Source organism: Ambystoma mexicanum, chromosome 10 (genome assembly GCF_040938575.1).
Source record: "Ambystoma mexicanum isolate Mex_15411 chromosome 10, UKY_AmexF1_1, whole genome shotgun sequence".
Taxonomy (NCBI): domain Eukaryota; kingdom Metazoa; phylum Chordata; class Amphibia; order Caudata; family Ambystomatidae; genus Ambystoma; species Ambystoma mexicanum.
Genome location: NC_090932.1, coordinates 217,021,850 through 217,040,137, shown reverse-complemented (window position 1 = coordinate 217,040,137; position 18,288 = coordinate 217,021,850).

Genomic DNA, 18,288 nt, shown 5'->3' with positions numbered 1-18,288 from the left:
AGCCGATTGGCCGCTTGGCCCACCATGTCTAGGTCTAGAGACGACACTAGCCATGCCTGCCCCCTTTTGCTTGAGCTGAGCAGGTGAGTGTTGCCCCCTCTCCAACCTCCATTTGGACCATATTTTTAAAATTAGCAAAGTTTCCCGAGTCCCTGTGTGCCTGCATCCCCCGTTTTCCCCTTCCTGCTTCCCCAGCTGCTCCCGCCTACCCAGCCCGCCCACAGAAGCCGATTGGCTGCTTGGCCCACCATGTCTAGGTCTAGCGGCGACACTAGCCATGCCTGCCCCCTTTTGCTTGAGCTGAGCAGGTGAGTGTTGCCCCCTCTCCAACCTCCATTTGGAGCATATTTTTAAAATTGGCAAAGTTTCCCGAGTCCCTGTGTGCCTGCATCCCCTGTTCTCCTCTTCCCGCTTCCCCTTCCAACCTGCCCCCCCCCTGATCCCATTGGTCCTCTCGGCCTTCATCAGTGGTCCTCCTAGGCAGCCCTCTGCCCGGGCAGCCCCCACGACTAAGGGCCCTAGGCAAAGGGTGGCTCCAACAGAGGTGGCTCCAAGAAGTGTCAGCAGGTGTCCGCAGGGGAAGCCAGTGAAGCCAGCAGTGAACAGACACCAACAAAACTGTAAGTGTGGCATGGGTGGGGTGTGGAGCAATTACTCTACTCCAGAAAGCCTTCGCCGCTCTACCTTACCTCTCAATAACGTTAACATTAACATTGAGTGTGCCCTAATGGCATCACTGTGTTAGAGTTGAACTTAGAAAGTGTGCCCTAATAACGTAACTGTAGAAGGCATTCCAACATCATTGAGTGTGCCCTAATAGCGTCACTTTGTTAGAGTTGAACTTAGAAAGTGTGCCCTAATAACGTAACTGTAGAAGGTATTCCAACATCATTGAGTGTGCCCTAATAGCCTCAAAGTGTTAGAGTTGAACTTAGGAAGTATGCCCTCATAGCGCAACTATAGAAGGTATTCCAACATCATTGAGTGTGCCCTAATAGCCTCACAGTGTTAGAGTTGAACTTACTGTATTAAAGTTGAATTTTGAAGGTATTCCCAACATCATTGAATGTGCCTGGTCGCATACACTTTACTGATTACCACAATACCACACTCATATGCTTACTCTCTCCTATAAACCACCATTCAACTAGAACACAGCAGTACTATGACACATTAGGTAAAGTTGTTCTCATACTAACACGACTCATCAAACTATCCATCATCCTAACACTGCTAGCTATAACATACCGGCTATCTTACGTGTCTCCTTAGGACTAACGCAGCCAGAACTCAGTCTGGATGTCCACCCCACAGACTGAACACATTCAACTGATCTCCTCAGCACCTCACTTACCGCTAAGAAGCAGCTACCATGCAACAACTACACCAGCTGCACACATACCTGGTGCGCACACGCACTTTACGACTCTCTCTCTCTCAACTGACTTGAACTGCGGTTCCCGAGGGCGTTCAACCTACCTGCGCCATGAGATCACACCAATGGTACATAAGGTGCTATCCAAATGCAAAATAACATAACAAAGTGATTTTCCATCAGCAACATAAACCATCTCTCCGGTTATTCTGTCTGGAACCCAGTGAGTGTGTCTGGATGGTCGAAGGAGGTACCTCTAGCAAAGACAAAAGTTGTTTAGACTGCTTGTTGAACTAGAGCATGCACTTTATACCCTCACATCCAGCCCTAGAGATAAATGGCACACCAGCCACATTTACTCTCAATAAACAATAATAGGGACTAAAAAGCTCCCAAAAAAGTAATGCTTCCGGGTGCACCGCCCCATAGATATGTTTGGATCTCTGGTACCAGCAGAGCAGGGACACAGGAAGGAGTTCCACTATTGTAATTTTATCATTGTTAAAGAGGCGTATTCTTCACATAACTCAATGAAAGCCCTTTCAGAGATGGAATTGTGCAGAGAGCATATGTTGTATTTTTCTTCAGCCGGCTGGGAGCAGTGCCGCAGGTGTCAGTTATCATGGCAAAAACTCAGAGGTTGGCCAGTTTGAAAGTAATTTTATAGCAGAAAAGCATTGCACAATAGGTCAATCACCTCATATTGTGCTAACTAGCATGACTAGGTGTTTTCCACTTTTTCTAAATCACAAGACATTTTTCTGCAACTTTAAAACTAGAAATAGCCGTTCTGAATTTATCACATTTGTTTCAGACTTCTAGCACACTCTGTCCAAGGTCATCTCACCTAACCTATCTGCTTCAGCCTATTGACACATTTTATTTATAAAAAAAAACCTTTGAACACCACATTAAAAAACTGCATATTCCTACCATTTAAACTGCTGAATCCCTGCATATTGGCTTCTGCCCACGCACTCCGTTTCTGAGATGCACATGGCCCTATATTATTTTATGTATTTAACACTTTCATTCTTCATGGGGCTTTGATGCCTTTTGCCATCTATATTCGTTTTGAAATTAATGTATTATTTTACTATTCTTCATATTTTACATCTTCATAATTAAATAGAAACTTTTCGGGAAAAAAACATCTTTTAATTTGCATGAATTAGTAGTTGAAAGTGCAAAAAGACATCTATAATAGCATTAACCTGTACTTTACTCACAACGTATTCCATTGCATTTGGAATTGCTACCTAAAAATCAATGTACTCTCAACTTCCAAAAATAGAAAGTAAACTATCCTCACTTCAAAATCTTATCTGGAGCCATCAGTGCAACAGAAGGCACCCTTTTATTGTAATTTAAAGGCAGCCTTCTCTAGCCATTCTAGGTCAAATCTAGATGTTACCCTTAATCTAGGCTTGATTTTTCAGACTGTGAAATCCACTATGGAGTCTATTGTCCATTAGGAGGAACACACACTCCTACTCAGTGGACTGCTGTTTAAGCAGCCAGGCAATTGTAAACCTGTTTATTCCTGTTCTCGTTTGGCTACAAAATCCCATATTGATGGGTGATTTATTGTTGGTGATCTTTGCTCTTTTAGTATGATATGATATGATATTTTATTTATATCGTGCTCATACACAAGTGTTTCAGAGCGCGACCAGGCAAAGGGAGGGGATCAGGGGAGCACAAAAACAACTTACTAGGCCCATTGACATTAAGAGCGCGCAAGTGTATGGGAACGGGAAAAAGGGGGAAAGTGCATTGAAGGGGGCAGAAGTGGAAAGTGCGGACAGAGGAGAGAACAGACTACATAATATTAAGTAAAATAAATAAAGGCGATAAACAGTGGTAGTGTAGCCAACAAGTGCAAAGCGCTGGTTAGTCAGATAGGGTGTATCCGATAGGTGCAGAAGAAAAGTGGGTGGCGGACTGTATGGGTACAGATTCAGACCTCAGTGCAAGGGGTGGGCCGGAGGGTGGCAGGGTGATCAGGTTCCTGGGCCCGAAAAACAGAGGGTGGACAGGTGAACAATGCTTAGAGAGAGAAAGCAGATCTGCAGGAGAGAAGAGAGGCAAAGGCAGAGGCGAAGAGAAAGGTATTTAGCTGCTTCCGGAACCGGAGATGGTTTTCCTCAAGTTTCAAGGTGGCAGGGAGACTGTTCCAACGGGAGGACCCAGCCGAAATATATTTCAGCAAGCCAATATGGTTGCTGAAACAAAAGCAGATGAAAGAAAAAGTTTCAAATTAATTTCTTTTTTTTCAAATAGGAATACATCCTCATTCACAATGTTCACCCTTTCCAGTCTTTTGAAAGCATTTCAGTATTATGTTATGTTTTCTTGGATTCTATTTTAAATGACATATTTGTACATTTGCGGGACTTGTTAATTTAAATGTGTGAGAGAGATGTGATGCTCATGGCAGCTGGTGTTTTTATATGCTCTGTTAGAGGAATGTGTACACTGTAGTAAAATGGGCTTTAGAGTCGCATTTACAGCATTGATTTCATTTTCTCTAAAAAAATGTGTCTCACTTCAGGCAAGCATTGAAGACTTTGTGGCAAAGGTCCATCATTATAGATTAAAGCCTGTTTTGCCTTTTTATATTTGATATTTTCACTGTGTTGTTCATGGCGCTTTATTGTTTGCTGCTATAACAATCCACGAAAAGAAATAGAAAACCCTATAATAAGACATTAGAAACAAAGAAACATACATGGTGCAAATCAGGCACTCAAAAACCCTGTCTTCTGTTCATTTCCATTTCCTCTTCTACCTGCTGTCTGGCTGCCCCTGTCCTTCCTAATATTCTACACAGTCTTGCATCCATTGAATGGGTCAGGATACCATTGCACAGAATAGGAAGCAATATGTAATTGCATGCATCTCCAAAGGGCAGGCTCTGGTGCAGATGTGTTTTACAATGAAGAAGATGCATTGGGAACTGTGGGAAAGCAGCACTTTAATGGAGCCTGAGGCAAGGAAGGAGTCTGCAGTGGAGCAGATGTAGACTGTTGCTGCTGCTCGGGCTGGAATTGTGGCAGGACATACCTCAGCCCAGAGCTGTGTGACTCAGGATGAAGCCAATTTAAAGATGAGTAAAGACGTATCCAATATGTACAGCCCACAGGAACCATGGTTCTGTAAATTATGACATCAAGATTACACATTCCCAAACAGTATCAACACATGCATATTTTTGTTAAAGGGACATTATGGTTAAATTGGCCAGATAAAAACCTCTGAAATTGTTTGTAAAATGTTTGTTAAAGGGACACTATGGTTAAGTTGCTCTAATAATAATTTGTAATTTTGGTGAAAAACTTGTTATGGTGGTAGTTTACCGACATGACCAGTGGCTGCAATTCCTGGAGCAAGGGCTTCGGCCATATCACAAGCCCTGCCAATCATTTTAAGTCTATCCTAATTTTGAAAAGTTTGGGATTGACACCCTACAACTACTTTACACAAAAAATCAGAGTTGGTTCAAAATTATTTTTGCAAATGTTAATTCAGGTTCGTCGACCGGCACCAAAGTTATAAGCTTCCCAAAAAGTGCTCTTCATATGGCAAAGCCAACTGACCTATAACTGCAGGGTTTCTGCTGCAAACCCTGAAAGATACACATATGCTTTAAGGTCCTCAAACATTTGTCAAGTTCACAAACACCATAGCAATGTCCCTGACCATCTGAGATGTTTGCGGACATCAGAACAGAAAACAACAACCAATTGCTGACTTTTCTAGACACGTTCCATCCCGTCCTTTCCAACCCTCACCTCCCCAGAGGTTGTTTCATTTGTAAAACAAGTGTAATGTTGTTTTCTGAATACATTTTCAACTAGATGATGCAGGTACTTCTACAGCACACGCTGCAACTCCATCGCCTTTCTCCATTTCACAAACACCGCCCTGTACCTTCGATGACATCTTCCTGGTCACATGCAGAATGACTTGTCCAGCGCCATAGGCAGCACTCCACCGGCTGGTGCACCAACTGTCACCCTCGTGACAGCGTCCCCACGCAGTGCTGTCCTCTGACGTCACCATACCATCAGGAGACACCAATGGCAACCCATCTCCTGCGACCGGAGCCTCACAGCCCTGCTGGAAGCAGTAGGCAAGCTTGCCCACAGCCGGAACTCCCGATCCTCTTCCACCACTCACCCAAGACCTCTGTCCTTGGGCCCTCAGCAAGGACATGGCCAAAAACGTACTCTGCACCACCTCCACCTCTGGGCCATCGGTGCAACCGCACCTGGCAAGTGTAGCAGCATGGGCCAAGGTTGCCGCCGCAGGGCACATCCCGGACCGGGACCCGCTGCGCTGCTCCTAGACACTAAAGGTGTTCATAAAAAGTGAGAGAACAGAAAATGGGTCTCTTTATGAATGTATCAGTAAGTGGAAAAAGTGGAATAGTGGGGCTAATGGAATAACCACCACTTTTACAACACTGCCGAATTAAAGGTTCTTGAAAATAGGTGGTCATTTTGCCATTTGAAATAGCTGATTGAAATGAGCACCGGTGGTATTACCATTGAAAACTGCCAGTAATTGTCCCGAGCTAATTCCATTGGGGTAATTCACACTTTAAGCAAAAATGATAAAGATATTAAATGTTGAATTACCGTTGACGTACCACCAAAGATAGGAGCTTATTCAGGCAAAAATATGGTGCTGTTATCTCCACACAAAGGATGGAGGTAAATGTAACCAGGTGATGGAAATGAAGCCACATGTGCACGCAATTGGCCCCTGAAAGGGTTTATACGGCCTGAACCATGCCACATACACTTCCTAATACCATGCAACCACTATCAGTAGCAAAACAAAAGCACCAGGACCTCCTGCTGTACACTGCACTATAGAAGCATGCCCAGCAGCAACACAGAGTACAATCAGCACAAAAGCAGAGGAAACACTTTGCAAGGAGTGTGTCAATTTCCAGGGCCAGGAAACCACCTTGGGCACTAACCTATGACCATCTAACAATACTCTACTACCGTTATAGGGAGACCATAGTTAATCACATCACTTGCAGTGAAACTTTCTAGGTGGTTGCTGTCAGGTTAATGCTGTATTTGCTGAGTGCAAGACAACATTCACCCCTTCACACACATTGAATAGAGTCAGGTATAGTCTCTTTGACCTATCCCTCTTAGATAGGCGTTGCATCATTCGCCATCTAAGGACAGGCACCCCCGCTAGGGGTAGGGGGTTCTTCCTGAGGGCTTGATAGCTCTCTGTCTTGCCCCATGTGTTTCTCTCAATGTCCTGACAGTCAAGTGTTTCTATTTCATTTAAGTTTTTTTCTCCCAAAGATCCGTTTATGTTGTGTACCATTACTCTTATGTAAGGATTATGGAAGGCAGTTGCTCTTCCGGCCTTTGTGCCTAATAGGCCCTGTTGTTATTTTGCACTTTTTGAAGGTGCTAGAAGTGGCCAAAAATACATAAATGCATAAAGAACTGAATGATTAATGAAATAAATAAAAGTGTCATCGTTTTTATATAGCTTATAAAAGCGTTCAGACAACAGGCCCCTTGTTATCTTTTCTGTTTGGTGTATTTACATGCTCGACCTTGGGCTCTTCTTTCTGCTTCTCTGTTTCTTCTTTAAGTCCCTCGACCTCCTTGTGCATTTTCTCATTTTCATTCAATTCATCTTTTGGCCCCCTAGGTATGTAATGTTTTCTCTCTGCTCATTCAATACCCCCACACATGTATATCAGTTTACGAAATGGTTTGAGTATAATTATTTACAGATTGCTTTCTGCGATAATTATGTCTGATGCTCTATTTAATTTATGGCATATGAGTTATCGTACGGTTCATGCCGGTGGCATTTTTATTATCCATGAGTTTGTAACCTTTCAATGGTGTCCAGTGCTTTGAAAAAATGTGTTTTATAAACACTGTACACATAATTAAATGAAAAACACTACTCTGCCAACCAAAATGAAAAGCACACACTGCTTCATCTCCCCATAACAATATGGTATTTTAAAGACCCAGAAAGTAAAGAAAAGAAAAGGGCCCTAGATGGGTCAACGTTGGTAAATAATCACTGTATTTTAAGATTTAGCTTAGTGCCATGGGAGGACAGTAATCCTATAGCAAAACGTTCCATGAATCAGGCCCTTACTGTTGGAATCTGAGTGTTTACGGATTATGAGCTTAACATGTTTTAATATATAGCAGCAGATATATGAGATGACACCACATTGCAGGGATGTTTTGCATGCCACCTGTTGCTTAGATAATTACCTTACCCCACCCAACTTCCCAGTTCCCTGTCAAAGGCAATGCAGGGAAGTCACACTCCCACATCAATGCAGCCCATGGCCCACCAGCAAACCTAGTTCAGCTGCCAAAGGCAACATGACCAGGGAGTTGGGTTGGGCTAGGAGAGGTCAGATTTGCACCACTCTTCCCCCAAAGTGATTTTCCATCAGCAACATTAACCATCTCCCCGATTATATTGCCTGGAACCTGGTAAATATGTCTGGATGGTCAAAGGAGGTACCTCTTGAAAAGATAAATGTTGTTTCCAGTGCTTGTTGAACTGGAGCATACACTTTGTACCCTCACATCCATCCCTATAGATAATTGGCACACCAGCCACATTTACTCCCAATAAACAATAATAGGAAGAAAAACACTCCCAAAAAAGTAATGCTTCCTGGTGCACAGGCCCATAGATATGTTTGGATCTTGGGTACCAGCAGAGCGGGGACATAGGAAGGAGTTCCACTACTGTTATCTTATCATTGTTAAAGAGATGTATTCTTAACATAACTCAATGAAGCCCTTTCGGAGACGGAATTGTGCAGAGAGTGAATGTTGTATTTTATTTCAGCCGGCTGGGAGCAGTTTATCCATGCCACAGATGTTAGTTAACATGGCAAAAACTCAGAGCTTGGCCAGTTTGAAAACCCTTTTATAGCAGAAAAGCATTGCACAACAAGTCAATCACCTCATATTGTGCTAATTAGCATGACTAGGTGTTTTCCACATTTTCTAAATCACAAGACATTTTTTTTGCAACTTTAAAACTAGAAATAGCAGTTCTGAATGTATCACATTTGCTTCAGACTTCTAGCACACTCTGTCCAAGGTCATCTCACCTCACTTATCTGCTTCAGTCTACTGACGATTTATTCATAAAAAACCTTTGAACACCACAGTTAAAAAACTGCATATTCCTACCATTTAAACTGCTGAATCACTGCATATTGGCTTCTGCCAAAGCAGTCTTTTCTGAGATGAACACGACCCTGTATTATTTTATTTATTCAACACTTTAATCCTTCATGGGGCTTTGAGGCCTTTTGCCATCTATATTAATTTTGAAATGAATGTATTATTTTACTATTCTTCATATTTTACTTCCTCATAATTAAATAGAAACTTTTCGGGGAAAAAAACATCTTTTAATTTGCATGCATTAGTAGTTGAAAGTGCAAAAATACATCTATATTAACATTAAAATGTATTTTACTCACAAAGTATTGCATTGGTATTTGGAATTGCTTTTTTGTTACCTAAAAATCAATGTACTCTCAACTTCCAAAAATAGAGAGTAAACTATCCCCACTTCAAAATCTTATGTGGAGCCCTGAGTATAACAGAAGACACCCCTTTATTGCATTTTAAAGGCAGCCTTCTCTAGCCCAGCTGGGTCAAATCTAGATGTCACCCTTAATCTAGGCTTGATTTTTCAGACTGTGAAATCCACTGTGGAGTCTATTGCCCATTAGGAGGAACCCACACTCCTACTCAGTGGACTGCTGTTTAAGCAGCCAGGCAATTGTAAACTTGTTTATTCCTGTTCTCGTTTGGCTGCAAAATCCGATATCGACGAGTGATTTATTGCTGGTGATCTTTGCTCTTTTAGTATGATATGATATGATATTTTATTTATATAGCGCTCATACACAAGTGTTTCAGAGCGCGACCAGGCAAAGGGAGGGGAGCGGGGAGAACAAAAACTACGATCTTACTAGGCCCAGTGACATAAAGCACGCGCAAGTGTATGGGAAAGGGGAAAAGGGGGAAAGTGCATGGAAGGGGGGAGAAGTGGAAAGTGCAGAACAGAGGAGAGAACAGAATAAAATATAATAAGTAAAATAAATAAATATATAAAGGGAATAAACAGTGGTAGTGTAGCCAGCAAGTGGCACAGCGTTAGGTTAGTCAGATAGGGTGTATCTGATAAGTGCAGAAGAAAAGTGGGTGGGCGACTGTATGGGTACAGATACAGACCTCAGTGCAAGTTGTGGCCCCAAGGCAGTGCAGGAGGGTTGCAGGGTGAGCAGGTACCTGGGCCTGAAGGACAGAGGGTGGACAGGTGCACAGTGCCGAGAGAGAAAGCAGATCAGCAGGGGAAAAGAGGGGCAAAAGCAGAAGCGAAGAGGAAGGTCTTGAGCTGCTTCCGGAACTGGAGATGGTTTTCCTCAAGTTTCAAGGTGGCAGGGAGGCCGTTCCAAAGGGAGGCCCAAGCCGAAATATATTCCAGCAAGCCAATATGGTTGCTGAAACAAAAGGAGATGAAAGGAAACAAGATGCAAATGAATTTCTTTTTTTTTCAGATAGGAATACATCCTCATTCACAATGTTCACCCTTTCCAGTCTTTTGAAAGCATTTTGGTATTATGTAATGTTTTCTTCTTGGCGATTGTTTCAGGATTTTATTTTAAATGGCATATTTGTACATTTGTGGTACTTGTAAATTTAAATGTGTGAGAGAGATTTGATGCCCGTGGCAGTTGGTGTTTTCATATGCTCTGTTAGAGGAATGTCTACACCTGAATAAAAATCCAATTTACTCTCAATTTGGGATTCAGAGTTGCATTTACAGCATTGATTTCATTTTCTCTAATGATTTTTGTCTCACTTCAGGCAAACATTGAAGACTTTGTGGCAAAGGTCCATCATTATAGATTAAAGCCTGTTTTGCCTTTTTATATCTGATATTGTCACTGTGTTGTTCATGGCTCTTTATTGTTTGCTGTAATAACAATCCAAGAAAAGAAATAGAAACAGCCTATAATAAGACATTAGAAACAAAGAAGCATACATGTTGCAGATCAGGCACTCCAAAACCCAGTCCTCTGGTCATTTCCATTTCCTCTCCTACCTGCTTTCTGGCTGACCCTGTCATTCCTAATATTCTGCACAGACGTGTATCCATTGAATGGGTCAGGATACCATTGCACAGAATAGGAAGCAATATGTAATTGCATGCATCTCCAAAGGGCATGCTCTGGTGCAGATGTGTTTTACAATGAAGAAGATGCATTGGGAACTGTGGGCAAGCAGCACTTTAATGGAGCCTGAGACAGGAAAGGAGACTGCATAGGAGCAGATTAGACTGCTGCTGCTCGGGCTGGAATTGTGGCAGGACATACCTCAGCCCAGAGCTGTGTGACTCAGGATGAATCCAATTTAAAGATGAGTAAAGACCCATCCAATATGTACACCCCACAGGACCCATGGCTCTGTAAATTATGACATCAAGATAACAAGACATTCCCAAACAGTATCAACACATATATATTATTGTTAAAGGCACATTATGGTTAAGTTGGTCTGATAAAAACCTGTCAAATTATTTGAAACATGCTTGTTTAAGGGACGGTATGGTTAAGTTGCTGTAATAATAATTTGCAATTTCTGTGAAAAACTTGTTATGGTGATAGTTTCCCCCCATGACCAGTGACTGTAATTCCTGGCGCAAGGGCCAACAATTCCAGGTCTATTCGGATTTCAAAAGGTTTGGGATTGCTACCCTACAACTACTTTCCACAAAAAATCTATGATGGGTCAAAATTATTTTTGCAAATGTTCATTCAGGTTCGTCTACCGGCACCAACGTTATATGCTTCCCATAAAGTGCTCTTCATATGGCAAAGCCAACTGACCCATAACTCCAGGGTTTCTACTGCAAACCCTGAATGATAGACATATGCTTTAAGGTCCTTTAACATTTGTCAAATTCACAAACACCATACCAAAGTCACCGAACATCTGAGATGTGTGTGGACATCAGAACAGAAACAAACACCAATGTTTGCCTTTCCTAGACATGTTCCACCCCACCCTTACCAATTCTCACCTCCAACTATATGTCCGCACACTAGGGGAGGAGTTCACAAATCCAGCATTGCATTAGTTTCAAAAGATTTAGCACACCTCACATTTCTAATTTGACCGATCAGCACCTTTTTAAGATGTCCATGAATGTTGTGTGCCTTTCTGATTAGTCCAGAGGTGTCTGTGGTCATCGAATCAGGAAGTGAGTACACAAACTGAACCAACTTCACTAATGCGTGCAACTACTTCTTGGGCATTTTTAAAAATAACCTGCTGGATGGATTAACAGCAAATTAGCAATATCACTCTTTCTGAGCCAGGCCAACACTTCTCACACGCGTTTCATGCAAAAGATGCCCTGCGGTTCTGTCGGTAGCCTCAAGGAACATTTGTTCCCATTCATTTCTATACAGATTTTGAAATGGTTTGGACTCCACCGACAATGTCACCCCCTTTTGATGAAACCGCACCAAACTTTGCAACACAAATTCTGAGTCCAGTCTATATAATATTCTACAAAGATCTGTGCAGATTCAAGGAAGCTCTGACAAACGTGTCAGATTAATTGGATGGTCATTCCCAGAGTATGCAGTGTGTACTGCAAAGGTTCTACCTGCAGCAGATTTCAAACGGAACCTTGGCATTGTTAAGAGAGAGGGGACTTCAGAAAGTAAATGGCAATTGTGGCAATTAGGAACCAGCATAGAACTTAAATAAATTAGGATTGGAAAGGACAGATATGTATATGTTACAACCACAGTTTTATTTTGAATTGTAGCCTCTATGAGCAACCAATGACAGTCACCTAAATGAGGCATAGCAGGGACAAAAGGCAGATCATTTGTTAACATGCAGCTTCTTGATTTAGTAATGTGTAAAGTGAGTAATGGGATTGTTTGAGCAATTTACAAAAAAGGGTATTGAATTAACCAATGTGTAGCTCTATAATAGCTTGAGTGATATAGCAAAGTGTAGGGAAGGCATAAAAACGATTGATATAAACAACTCCAAAGGGATCAATGAGATGTGCACCACTTACAAGAAACACAAGGTTTTATTACATGGAAATACGTCAGGGAGTGTCAGTCCCACAAAACTGCAAACTGAAATCATGCTCGACACACCCATTTCGAGTTACATCATTTATAGCGGAAAACCACAAATTAACATAAGAAAAACATATCAGATACGACATAATCCTACGTTCCCATTGGCTACCACAGATACCGAAATATAAACATCCCCTATAGTTAATTACCCCATTGGTCGTGCATATCTAAATACAAACCCTTACAAGATGACCTAACTGTACAGTTAGCAGAAAACACTGTGATATGATTGGTTCACTATATTCATGTACTTTGCTGCAACTATGGACTCTCATTGGTCAAGGTAACTTTGGCCAATTCCTGATACGCATAACCCCAACAACCCTCAATCAGGGAGTAAATGCAATCAAGGAGGATAACCCACCAGGTAATAGCTAGTCTCCACATGATACCAGACAATCTGACACTCCCAGATAGCCCCTTTGACTTTGCAGCTATACGCTTTGGCATCAACTCTTGCTCTACCCATCCTAGAACACGTTACTTCCCTAGAGGACCTCCTACCTTTTCTCTCTTGGGAACCAGGTGCTTTATAAAAAACACAGTCAAGGCACCGCTCTTGAGGATGAAATTCTCATTTGTATTTGTTCTATTTGCTCAGATACCTGTAGTTCAAATGGACCGGCCGCTTCTCAATTGGGGACAGTAATATGCAAAACTTAGCTTCGACACCTTGGCAATGCTAGACACCAGGCTCTGTTCTCATGAGATTCATCCTTCACAGCGGAAGCACTAATCCAATCATCCAAAACCAACATTCCATTCTCACCTCCTGTCAGTTGCTCGGCCTGGCACAATTAACTGCTATCTGTGTGTCTCCCTTCCTCCATAACCTTGACTGTCTGCACACTTGTGGGGGGAAGGATGCATACACTCTAATTAAATGGACAAAGCTAAATCTCCAAAAGTGGCCTATTCCTCTAACTACCAGAAGCTGCAACATCTAACAATGCCTAATTCAAAATGGCAGAACACTTGTTCATGCGGCACACAGCCCTCATGTTACTACAGCACGACATTTGCCCTATCTCACTGCTTGACACTTCAGCAACCTTTTCACATGCTACCAACAGCTTTCCTGTGTTGTATAAAATAAACCAGGATATTCTAATATCTCCTTAATGCAACCAAATCACAACACCATTCACTACTACTGGCTACAAAACGTATTAAGACACCCTGGCTCTGGCCTCTAAATATAATAATCAATGTTATTACATTGTTATGACGACCTGGAAAGTCCAAGATGACACAGAGGCTCTGGAGCCAGATCAAACTGGACTCAAGAACGGAAATAGACAAAGCGCAAGGCAAAACCCAACTTTATTATCCTCCAAATCAAGCAGGGACAGCATACAAGCATTAAAATCTTGTGTCTCTCAATGTGCTTATCAAAAACAATATATTATATATTCAATATTTGTGATAACTGACATCATACTGTAATCTTAGTTACCAAAACCTACGGAGTACAGGGATTGGATAATAGCGGTGACTACATTTACATTTACATTTTTACAGTTACATTTCTAATTGGGGAACTCTTGTCTGATGGCTCCTCCTGAGACTACCTCTAAATTGGTAACAGTAAAAGACAAAATGTGTACAATAAACTATTATATGGCATAATACGTAATGTGTGTCCTAAAATTAAGAATTTCTGATTGGTTGGCTTCTTACTACCCAACCTTGGACCACTGACAGGTAGTGAAGACATGAGCCAGACAGCAGTAGGGGATGATAGGTCCATGGACTGCTTTCCTTTCAATTAAAGAAGATACCATCCATCATTTCTAGGCCATGAGCTAGGATGATCTCTTTGTATTTGGCCCTGTGCAGTGTTTCATGTCTGGGGATACATGAAAGGAGTAACGCAGGTGTCTTATCTGTATTTGTTGCTAATGAATAGACAGAGTTCTTCAATTATGGGTCACCTGTGATGGGACCATATTTGAAATTATTTCACCCTGCATTTTTAGGGATTTAAGCTAATATTAATGTGAGTGTTCTGGTTTATTTGACCACTGAGGACACTATTGAGTTATTCTTCATGGGGTCTTTTGGCTTTTATTTTCCGGCACCTTGCTTTAAAAGGCTAATTTTATTCTTAATTTAACTGAGAACATATGGCTTACATCCTGGGAATCGTTATCTCGTGCTGTCTCTCTGTCATTCCTATCCTCCCTTATATGTGGTGACCTTGTTTTGGTAGCTACTTTCTGAGCTCTGCACAGATCTGTATGTTGTTATTTCAGCATTTTGAGCCCTCATGAAGCCTTAAGGCCTTTTGTTTACTTAAAAGCATATTGTGGCTTCCATTTTGGAAAAGATGGTTGCTCATTGCTGTTGCATTTCTAAGTTAGTGAGCTATATTTGTGTGTTGTTTATGTTGCATTTAGTGTATACATTTATCATGTTAGTATTCTTCATGTCTTATGGATGATATCTTAATGTTTGTCATCTATAAATGCAAGTGTTACCTAGTTTTCTTCATGTTGAATGCGCATTTGCTCCATGCCTAGTGCATGCACATGTATTGTTACAACATTGGTTTGGTTTACTCGTGCCATCTGCAACTTTAGATTGTATCCATCTCCTGGTGTGTCTGCCTGGGATAAGGGCATTATGGATCTCTTAGTCATTGGCATTTCTCAACCGCAAATAAACGCAACAGTCAAGAAATGCTTCTTCCTCCTCCACACGGCAAGAAAAATACTACCTTTCCTCTCCTTCACACACAAAACACTCACTATCGTCGGCCTCATCATGTCAAGTATCGACTATGCAAACAGCCTCTACCTCGGTATACCGGAATACCTACTGAAGAAGCTACAACGGATCCAAAGCACAGCAGCCAGACTACTCCTCAAACTATCCAGAAGAGACCACATCACCCCGGCCCTAAAAACACTACACTGGCTTCCAGTAAAACAGCGTATCATCTTCAAAACAATGTGCATAACGCACCGGGCAATCTGCGGACAAGGAGCAGAATTCCTACAAAAGAAAATAACAATATACAAGCCAACGAGACCGCTCAGGTCAACCAACGAAACCCGACTGGAACAAAAACATTACATCAAGAAGAAACTCGGAGGCACCGCGTTCTACCACTTAGCCACGAAAACCTGGAACAACGTCCCAAAAGTAATAAGGAACACCAAAGATCACCATAAATTCAGAAAATTACTAAAAACCTGGCTCTTCAACACCAGAGACTAAAACCGAAACAACAATAAGACAAATGACTCAACAAAAAGGACATTGACAAACCCCTAGAACCGACCGAAGTACTCTGAGCACCAATAAGGCTGACGCTGGACACAAGGGTCCACCTGCGAGACCCAGGGAGGCGGAGGCAACAACTCCAGCCAACCCTTACCATCCCCCACCGCCCGTACAGCCACAACTAGGTACCACGGGGCTGTGGAACGGACGAGATACCACCAATCACCACACTATCGGAAGTATGGACACTAGCAGCTGCGCTAGTCATGTGGGGGGTGAGGAGCATGCAAAGTTATTAAGGGAGCGGGCGGAGGGGACAGCTAAATCCACAAACAGCCTCGAAGGCAAAAAACAGGCACGTAGCTCCTGAGGCACAGGGTGTACAAGCACCCCGCCGTGTAAGATTACACGAGCCCAACCGGTTCAATCCAGGATAGAGATACCAACTAACCAATACCACTAACAATTTCCTTCTCTGCATACACCTCTCAAACTCCAAACCAAATACAACCACAAACCTCCAGCACAGCAAACCGCACGAACTTCACTACACTGCAACAACAAAACAAAAAATACACATAGACTAGCACATCAGCACACGACGACTACCGGCCGCATACACCCCAGGCCCAGCCGACGGAACCACCGGGCTGAGGCTGCCAACAGCACATCACTGCAATCTTGCACTTTTCCAGCCTCCACCCACTAACCCACCTCTCCCTCCCTCTTTCAGAGCCGCCAGAGCGCCAGGGGACCACTCCGGTCGTGATAGTGCGCGGTACAAATGACCTTTAACATTAACATTAAGATTAACCTGTGCAATATTGAACTGTGGGAGGGGCAGAGGCTATAGATGATGTGTCAATCTGCCTCTTAACAACATTGTTTCTTATTCTTTCATTTTCCAAGGCTCTGTGATGCTCTCTACAGTGTGTCAACACGAACTACAAATAACACATTTTCATAACTGCCAAATCAAATAGCAAACTACTGACAATAAATGCCCAGCTCTTCTTGCTAATACGAATTGCACAGCCTGAACCTCTTTTCACAAATGGGATGTTGCACATGCACCCCAACACAAGATGGGCTACAGAGAGGAAATGTTTAACGTTCCTAAATAAATAAAGATAGTAGAAACACTATTGCATTAACATGGCAGGTCAAATCCATTGAAGGATCCAAAAGGTCCCCAGTTATTATTTTTGGAAGCAGCATACACGCCACCATGAGGTGTTCCTGATGCAGATCTGATTTTTTTTTAAATGGCAGGTGCCAATCATCATTAATTCAGACTTTAATACATTAAAACAAAACTAATTTAGCTCCCTTCCTTGTTTGACGGTATCCAAAACCAATGAGATACAGATGGCATCAATGGCGGTTTCATAAAAATAAAGCTGAAAATCTGTTTCATAACATTGAAAACCAAGGCCTATTTCCGCCAATGGTTCAACATAAATGTTAAACAAAATTGAAAAAAAGGAATTAACCTTGAGAAACTCCAAAATCATTTTGTTGTTGTTGTTGTGGAAATACCCATCCACATTAGGTTTGAGAAAACCATTTCCTCTTAGCCATGACATCTATTAGCCACTTTTTTAAAATTGTGATATGGTTTACAATTTGAAACCTTTCACACAAATAATTAGTTGTCAAGAAACTTGACTGAAAATCCAAGGCAATACAATCATCAGTCCTTTCATAATGAAATACATCTAAAACCGTCTTCATGGTAAAGTACATCTAAAACTCATGCATCCACAATAAAGTAAATCATCACTTTACGGCCACTAGATAACCTCATTTCAATTGAATATATTGACTACAAAACAAACTTATGTCACCCTTATGCTATAAACCCCAAATGTATAAAATGTGTATGCATATACCTTAAAGGCCATAGCCCCAGTTAGACTCGTACATAAAGCGTAGCAAAAACTTGTTTCAGAAACCTTAACAAAGCTAACATAAGGCCAATTCTATAGTCCAACATCAAACAGCTCCATAATTCTCTGCGGCATGCTCTGAATGAGCATAGAGATAGGAGCTAAAGTGTAGTTTCCTTAAAGTGCCAGTGCAAACACAGTACATTAATAAGTGATTTAGAGTTATGTTCTCCTGCCCCTTCTGACAAAGTCAACAATATCGCCTAGATTGATCCATACCAATTCTAGGACCTCCATAGTTGGTTAAAAGGTTCAATTTGAACCTTAAATACAAAGGTTTTGCTTTATTGCAAGAGAAAAGATAAATGTATTTTGACAAATTCGATTTTTTCCTGGCAAAGCCAGTGTAATCTTTATGCAAATAATAAGTGCCCTGTTGTTCTATAGTCTCTCTCCAATCTGCATCGTAAAGGTATTTTTTGGCTTACACAGGTTTTTTGTCAATTTCTGTGAGTCAGAGTCAATTTTATACAAAGGTTACCAATCTTGTTGTCGAGCTTGTTAATGGGAAGAACAGA